Below are 9,056 nucleotides of genomic sequence, written 5' to 3' on the forward strand. Positions count from 1 at the left end.
ATCAGCATCCTGCAATAGTGAACAACAAGCATTTTTGAGTAGTGGGCTGGTGCGTTTCTTATTCTTCCATTACAAAATACATATATTCAGGAAATAGGGCCACGGTAATGAAGAGTTTGATGTAACTTCTACAGATCCTCAGGTAATTGTACGTCAATTCATTTAGACTTTGACCACGTATTTTTTCTTTATGGAGGAAATGGTGACTGAGCAAGGAAGGATGGTCTTTCGGTCATTTATAGCCAAAGGACATGACTGAGAGATGGCTGCGATGCTCTCTGTGTTTTTCCCTTCACTAAGCAAATAGTTATTAAATACAGAGTGCAGAACACTGGTATTTTAGGCGCTTTGGAAAATAAAATAGTCTTTCAAAAGTATAAACCCTGTTGTCAAAGTATTTTGAAACTAGAATGTCCTAAAGGGTTAGAAATCTCATCAGGTGCTGTGGCAAAGAGCCAAGCCAACCAGTCCCTAATGGACAGGAATCCAACAGGAGATTTTGGCTGCTGCACCGCTGTCCTCTGCCAGCTGAACCAAGTGGTTTGTGTGGTGGCAGGAGTGGTAACACGTGGGTTGTAATATAAGCAAGATAATCAAAGTGGATCTCTAGATGAAGATAAAATATAGGGGCGCCCGGGTGGCTCAGTGGGTTAAGCCGCTGCCTTCGGCTCAGGTCATGATCCCAGGGTCCTGGGATCGAGTCCCGCATCAGGCTCTCTGCTGAGCGGAGAGCCTGCTTTCCTCTCTCTCTCTCTCTCTGCCTGCCTCTCTGCCTACTTCTTGTGATCTCTGTCTGTCAAATAAATAAATAAAAAATCTTTAAAAAAAAAAAAAGAAAAAATATATATATATATATTGTACCACTAAGTGAAGCAAGCAAGGAAACCCAAAAACTACAAAACCCCAAGCTGTTTCGCGTACAAAATATTACAAGCTCTTTTTTTTTGCATCGCTTAAACAAAGAAGCTTTTCCAAAAACAAAGGCCTCTGATTTAGGAAAACGTACCTGCCGTATATTGTTATTGTTTCTTATGTTAGGTTTTGTATTTATGTACCCTTTCTAACTAGTTAGTTCCAGGGTTTTGTTTTTTTTTTTTTTTTTTTGGCTTTTGTTTTTTTCCCAATTCAGCAGGCCAGAATGGAATTGTAAATTGTGATGGTGAGGGGTACCTGGGTGGCTCAGTGGGTTAAAGCCTCTGCCTTCTGCTCAGGTCATGATCCCAGCCCGGCATCAGGGTCTCAGCTCAGCAGGGAGCCTGTTTCCCTTCCTCTCCCTCTGCCTGTCTCTCTGCCTACTTGTGATCTTTGTCAAATAAATAAATAAAATCTTTAAAAAAATTTATAAATTGTGATGGTGATGATTTAGGGGTCTGCGAAACACTGCATTCCTGGGATGACGTGTTTTTCTGCTGTGTTTACTTTATGTAGAAAAAAACTAATGTGCCAAGTGGAGGCAGAGAAGTAATTCTAACCCTACTTTGTGAATCCCTTTGGGCACACCTCATGTACATTCATTCCTCTAGTTCAGTTCAGGCTGGGTGAACAGCAGGAGCCTCCTTTTCTTCTTCAGAAATGTCACAAGGGGGAGGGGCAGGCTGGATCTTGTGACACTGTTTGACAATGATGTAATATTGAGTCCCTAGGCTTCACGTTTCTGGAAGCTCCATAACAATGTGGAATGTTATGCTGTGTTTGCCTCTGCCTGTATCTCGGAAGTCTGTGTGTGTGTGCGCACACATTGTGTGGTGACACAGATCACTGTTTGGATAGGTCTTGAAGTTAAAACCCTCACTTTACATTCTCAATATCACTAACCTTGCAGCTACTTCTCTTCCTTGCGGAAGGAAATTGTATTTTATGCAAAGACACCCTCAAGATCATGTACGAGACTGCCGTTACAGCTTCCGACCAAAATGACAAGACTCAACAGTAAGTTGAAATACAGGATTTGTGCACTAAAAAAATGCAGCAGGCAAGAGCCTGGTGTGACTCGCCTCGAGGTAAAAGCCAAACCTGGACAGTATTTTTTTCTTTTTTCCTTAGTGTAGGAAGCCAACTGGAGATGTCTATTCGTAGTGGGGAATTACAGCATTAATGCCGGGACAAAGTAATGAATAACATAACTGTTTAGGGCACAAAATGTCTTTTAGTAAAACTCACTAAGCCCTTCACTAAACCTCCCTTTCCTCCAAATCTGTAATAGGCAACGCTTCATGGGGGAGCTTGGGCAAAACATTTGTCCTAAACACTTGTCACCAGCCAGGCACAAAGCCCTTGGGGGCGATGATGTCATGGTGTTGAAGCCACCCAGCACTTTCTTTTGGAGATCTGTCCTGATGCCTTAGGAAATGTTGTGCTTTAGGCCATTCTTACTCAACTTCTGGGCTGGGGGCGGGGGCCCCTATACATGTGTATCCATTTCCCTCTAATGCTGCAAGAAGCAAATTCATGCCACCATAATAATAAAACTATTATTACTGTTATAATCACCGCTGACACTATATAAGTGTTTATTTTATGCCAGACGCTAAGTGCTTTACATGTGTTAACTCACTGAAGCCTCAGTGAGGACTGTGAGACAGGCCCAATCGGTGAACATCTTCTGCAGGTACGAAACAAGGAAGTACAGGGAGGCTAGGTAAATCGCAACAAAGTGCCCCAGCTGGTAAACCGGAAAGCCAGAATGTGACTGAGATGGTCTGAGTCTGTCACCCTTAAGCTGTAAAAGCTGAGAATCCTTTCTGGGGTGACTGCCCCTCCCCTTATCGAAGTATAATGAGGTTCATTCTAAAGGTAAGCATTTTAGCTATTACAGTAGATCAGGGTGGAGTTTTATAAGCCCGAAGAATTATAAGCAGTTCTCCATGGTTCCCTCATGAGTCAGACAGGGACCGGTGCTGCCATGAACTAGCTAATTTCAAGAGCTCTTTCTGAAGTTCGTTTGAAAATTGAATCAAGGACATTTGAAATAAATGTTACAAACTTTGCAAGTAGTTTAATCCCAGAACCCATATAATTGTAATAAAAGAGAAACAGGAAAATATCCAAGATGCTTTACAGGATTTGAAGGGGAAATCCGTATGGCAAACGTACTGATTCCAGGCAAGTGTTTAGGCAAAGCCTGTGTCAGTTTCGGTCTTTGTGACAAGGCATGGACAACTAGTAAAAGTAGTTAAAGTGTCAAATATGGTGCACAATGAAAATCAAAAAGGGGAAAATGTGAGAGTCAATGTTTGGACAATTTATATAAAAAAATATGGGTACAATATGGCAGAAGGTGAAAGAAGGTGGCCTCCCCTACAAACGCAATATGCTCAATGAAAGAATGTTTTATTTGGGCATGTCAACAGTCAGCCGAATCTGAAAACCCAACCATCAAGTGCCAGATGAGGAGTGCAAAAATGCCAAGAAACATATCAAGAGGTAAAGAGAGCCAATAAAAAAAACTTCCATCTTGTGGCAGTTTTATGAAAGGGATTTACATAGAAATCAAGGGCTAATAATGAGAGCACACAAATTACTGTGGAAAATGATGATTAGTGATAATAATTGTTCGAGAAAACATGTGTGTCACCTGCCTCTAAATGGTAATTTACGTTTGACTGATGAATAATTCAAGTCCCTAGGCTTAAGACAGGCCCTGCTGTTGTCACTAACTAGTTTTCTAGTCGGGCCAAGGGGACAGGGCTGCAACTAAATAGCCCCCCCCCCCAGAATTACCTATCCCTCACAAACAATTTTTTCAATTGCCCCGGACTGCCCTGTCCCACCTGCTGAGGCCCTAACGTCTCTCTCTCTCTCTCCCTCTCCAGCCCCCGCCCACTTTGCTTTGTTCATCTTGCTCGTCTTCAAAGTCTGAATCAAACAAAGAGCTTGTAACCCCCAAGTTTCCAGACACTTAAAAGGTTTTGTGTATATCACATGTAAGCCTTTTGAAGGAAACATACAAAGGAATAATCTGTTTGGTCTTCTCAGAAAGAAGTTTTCGTTCTGTTTCTCTGCAAACTCATGTTCTGAAAAATAAAATGTATCAGGCGTGCTGTTACAGACACTATTTTAAGACTGACAAAGACATTAATGGAACAGAGAAGTTACTATCACCAATCTTCCCAAATGAGAGGTGTCAGGATATCATCCTGATAGGAAGAGAGCTATTATTTAAAGAAAAGGGGAGGGGCACCTGGGTGGCTCAGTGGGTTAAAGCCTCTGCCTTCAGCTCAGGTCATGATCTCAGGGTCCTAAGATTGAGGCCCCCCCCTCCTCCCGCATCGGGCTCTCTGCTCACCGGGAAACCTGCTTCCTCCTCTCTCTCTACCTGCCTCTCTGCCTACTTGTGATCTCTGTCTGTCAAATAAATAAACAAAATCTTTAAAAAAAAAAAAAAAAGGAAAGAAAAGGGGAATAGGTCTGCTAGGCCTGCTATCATCTTAATCGTCTTAATCTTTGAGTGCCCACCCCCACCCCCAAAATTCCTACCTTGAAACCTAATCCTCAGTGTGATGGGATTTGGAGGTGGGCCTTTAGGAGGTAAAGAGGTCATAAGGCAGAACTCTCATGAAGGAAGTTAGCACCATATGAAAGAGACCCCAGAGACATCTTTTGCCTCTTCTGCCTTATAGCAATAAGGCCACCTTATCTATGGGACTTTGTTATATCAACCTAAAGCGACTAAGGGCTCAAAGTTATCATTTTAAATATATTTGGGTGGTATTTCCAAACCTCTTATTTTCCTCAGTGATGGGTCTCTGTGATATTTTAATTGCATGTTCACAAATTAATTTAGTAAAAATTAGCTATTAACTCTCCATAATATATCTTTGCTCAAGGTATAGAAACATTTAAACAACATTTCTCTTTCTTTGTCTGTTTTTGCAGTGGGTTTGTTTCAGCAGAAGCAACTTTTTTTTCCCCCCAAAGATTCATTTATTTATTTATTTGGGGGTTATGGAGGGGCAGAGGAGAGAGAGAATCTCAAGCAGATGCCACACTGAGCATGGAGCCTAATGGGGGCTTGATCCCACGACCCTAAGATATGACCTGAGCCGAAATCAAGAGTCGGTCACTCAACCAACTGAGCCACCCAGGGTCCCCTAGCAGAAGTAACTTTTTTTTTTTCTTTTAAGATTTTATTTATTTATTTGACAGAGGGAGAGAGAGATCACAAGTAGGCAGAGAGGCAGGCAGAGAGAGGGGGAAGCAGGCTCCCTGCTGAGCAGAGAGCCAGCCGTGCCAGTTGTGATGCAGTTCTCATCTGAGGACCCTGAGATCATGACCTGAGCCAAAGGCAGAGGCTTAACCCATTGAGCCACCCAGGTGTCCCCAGAAGCAACTTTTTACAACATCTCATACTAAAAATATCCTTGCTCCGAATGTTAAAAGTTTTGAGGAAAGTTTTACTTGGTTTTAGAAATATCCATGCAGTCTTACCTGTTAGAGCTTACAGAAAAACTCCTTTGTTCAATGTTAAGTTCTCAAAGTTTACAAATAAGCAAAATAAGCAGTATCCTAGGTAGCAAGATTTCAAGGACACTGGCTTTAAAAATAATTCTCTCTCCTTTCCAGTTTAGAAAGTTTGTGATTAGAGAGTTTTTTTTAAACTTTCTAATTAGATACAATGTAAATATCTCTAGGATATAGCTAATGTAAATCTTTTATACTGTAGTATGAAAGTTTATCAGATACTTTTCTACAAACGATTGAAGAACAGGGAGAGCCAGATACAAGGGGTGCCTGAAGAAGGCGAGGGAAGTGAAAGCAAATGGAGAAAAGACTAGATGTCATGCAGTTACTGTTCCTTGACTTCTCAGTTTTGCCTAAAAAGGATGGTGACTATTACTACGCTGTTCTAACCCATCAGGAAGGAACCATGTCACTTGTCTTTGTATGCAGAGCACCAACCAGAGAGCCATTCTAGGGATATCTACTCAATTAATGGACAAATGAATGCAAGTATTTAATGGATAATATATTCCTGATATTTTCTATAATCCATACATGTAATGGCTAGCCTCTAAAAAATTGCTTCTGGAGGCATGGCCTACATAACGAGCATTCTGTCCAAGGAGCTACTCCTCTGTTTTAATTTCTAAACTGGACTCTGCCTTTCCCCCACTCCATTTCAGTTTCTGGTGAGAAAATTCCTTGTGTTTTTCAATAAGCAAAGCCGAACAGGCACTTTTTTGGTAGGTGTTCATGAAAGGTGGATAATGATAGAGACATCAGAAACATGAACCATTACAGGTAAACATATTTCATAATTACTTACTATTTACTGAGTACCTGTCATGTGGTGAGTAAGGGGGGCAAAATCTCTGACCTCTTCGAGTCTGTATCCTAGGAATGGAAAGCAGACCCAAAAAAGTATAAACAAATACAGAACATATTTTTGTTCAGAATGTTACAGGTTCTATTTGAGAAGAGAAGATGGCAGAGAAAGACTGGGGTGGGGGGTGGATTTGTCCTGGAGATGCTTCCTGAGGAAGCAATGAGAAAGATAGAGTCGTGTTAATTTCTGGGGGTCAGGTTCCAGGGCAGAAACCAGCAACTACAAAGGGCGCGAGGAACATGCTCTAGGGACAGAAAGGTGAACGTGGTTTTCATATAGGAGAAGTCTAGTTTCTAACACAAGCCCCATCATTTAAATCATCACTGAATGCTCTTTAAAAATTAATGAGTAGGAGTTAGAAATGGATCTTCTAAACCAGTTTCTAAATCCTAATTCTGTCTTTGCCATTTTTCACTCAGCAGCCTTAGATCCCAGAGAGGTATGTTCTTTCCCTGTTGGGCTTTCTTCATATTGACACTGATTTAAGCATAAAGACTGGCCAGAATTTAAAGAGTGGGTCTCTGTGGTGTGATTATGCAGCCATGACTTGAAGTTAGAAAAGAAAAAGCAGGCATATTCCCTCCAAACACACTTATTAGAATTTACATCTGAACTAGGGAGCATGAAGGAACTGATTTGGACATTAACACATTGCTAATCATCAATACATGAGCATGGATTCATTTTACCACGTGATCTAATCACTGCGTTGGAAGACAAAAAGCAGGACCCTCAAAGACTAGAAGAAAGGAGAGCTAAGTTTGGTGGATGAAGGAGAAAAACAGGGAAGCTCAACATGTGAAGACAAAGTTATTTTAGGCGCCTAAATTGTGGTTCTAGAGTATTTTACATGAAAGTACAAATGTTTCCTTACTTCAATACGATGTGGGAGACAACAAGCAGAGGAACATTTTTTCCTAGAGCTAGGACACATTGCATCATCCCTGTGCACAAACGTTATGATTGTGCCCACGTGTGTCTTACTAGACATTGTGCTTTATTCTTAATTTTTAAAATGGTTGCAATACTGAACACATCACGATGGTAGCTTTGAAATGTTCATTTTTAATATTATGGTAACAACTATATTAATTTAATGTTACCCTAAGAGTAAATCCATTGTGACTGTAAAGCAACATCTTAAAAAACAGGGACCATAGGAGACCTTCTTTGGAATTCCACATACTGTCCTAAATACTTGCAATGATGAGGATTGGTATTCAAGTGGGCATATCAGAAGATAATATTTCTTTTTTTCTTTTCAAAAATGCCATTGGAAGGAAAAATAAAGGAGCTCATTTTCTCATGTGTCTCAGAAGTCTATTCTAAGGACAACAGGGGTGGAAAGACGTGGAGGAGAAGAAGTGGAGAAGAGAAGGAGGAGGAGAAAAAAAGGATGAAAAAGAGATGGAAAAGGAAAAAAAAAGGAGGAAGAGGAGGAAAAAAAAAGAATCCAAATATATTGTAGGAAGTGACTTTATTCAAATAAGTACATAATCACCTGCAAATGAATACTCTGCATGCATATTTTGACACATTTATTTAAAATTTTTAAAATTTCCTTTATCACATGTCATAATGAACAGAGAGTGAATCTCTTCATAATTTTATCTCATTTATCTTAAATGAGATATATAAAAATACAGATATATTAAATACCAAAATATCTCTGAATACAAAGACGTTCTCTATCAGAACTAATAAAATTAAAAGTAACTTTTTTTCCCCCCAAAAAGCAGGAAATTTTATTGAGCTATCACTTAAGTTCCTCTATGTGTTGCCATTATTACATCAAACTTTGTGGGACTACCTCCTTTATAAACTTTGTTCCTGGTACTTGTTTTTCCCTCTCTATATCATTCCAATACATCTTCCAAAATTCTAACCTCAAATTCTAAAATTAAACCATCGAGGAAAGTGGCAAAATGTTTGGCAAACATTTGTGGCAAACGTCTGTGGAAATGACCAAGAAGAGACCCAGGATGCCAGAATGAACTCTCACAAGGTCTGGCTCTCCCTGTGAAGAGCACTGATGCAGTGGGGTAGGATGCCAGTCTGTTTCTAGCTGTCTTTACTGGAAGGCAAGCCATCTTAGCTATCCACTGCTTCCACTGCTTTTTAGCCACAGCTTTCCCTTTTAATGGACAACCAAGAACCACAGGTTGAAGCGTACTGGGGAGTGCTGGGGAAACATGGCCTCACCTGAAAACCCTGGTGACCTTTCCTAAGAGCTTCTACCTAGGGTCCAGCAGAGGTGCTCAAACGCTGTGTCTGCCACCTGCGAGCTCTGTACCTTTGTGAAAGTCCCGCAGCTGTCTGCATTGCAGTTTTCAAACTGGAAGGACAGGAAGGGAGAGAAGCAAAACTATCTTACATGGTTGCTGGGTGACTTCATGAGAGAAAAATATATAAAGCCTTTAGCTCAATCCCCTGTGCTTTAAAATCATGAAATAAATGCTAACTGAATTACTTAACTCATAAGCCAAATACTTTCCAGATCTCCTTTTTAAAAAATCAACAGATAAAAATTAAGTTAAAAAATACATTTTTTTCCATCAAAAGAAGTAGATCAGCAGGTAAATTCTGTTTTCCTCGTAGTTTTGTGGTTCTTTTAAATTAACCCGAGAGAGAGAGAGAGAGAGAGAGAGAAAGACATTTCCCATGTTTTGGACGGTGCGAGCGTCCAAGAGATAAAGGACGGTATGAAGAATCACTTTTAAAAGAATAAGAC

This window comes from Neovison vison, chromosome 1 (assembly GCF_020171115.1).
Source record: "Neovison vison isolate M4711 chromosome 1, ASM_NN_V1, whole genome shotgun sequence".
In the NCBI taxonomy this organism is placed as follows: Eukaryota; Metazoa; Chordata; class Mammalia; order Carnivora; family Mustelidae; genus Neogale; species Neogale vison.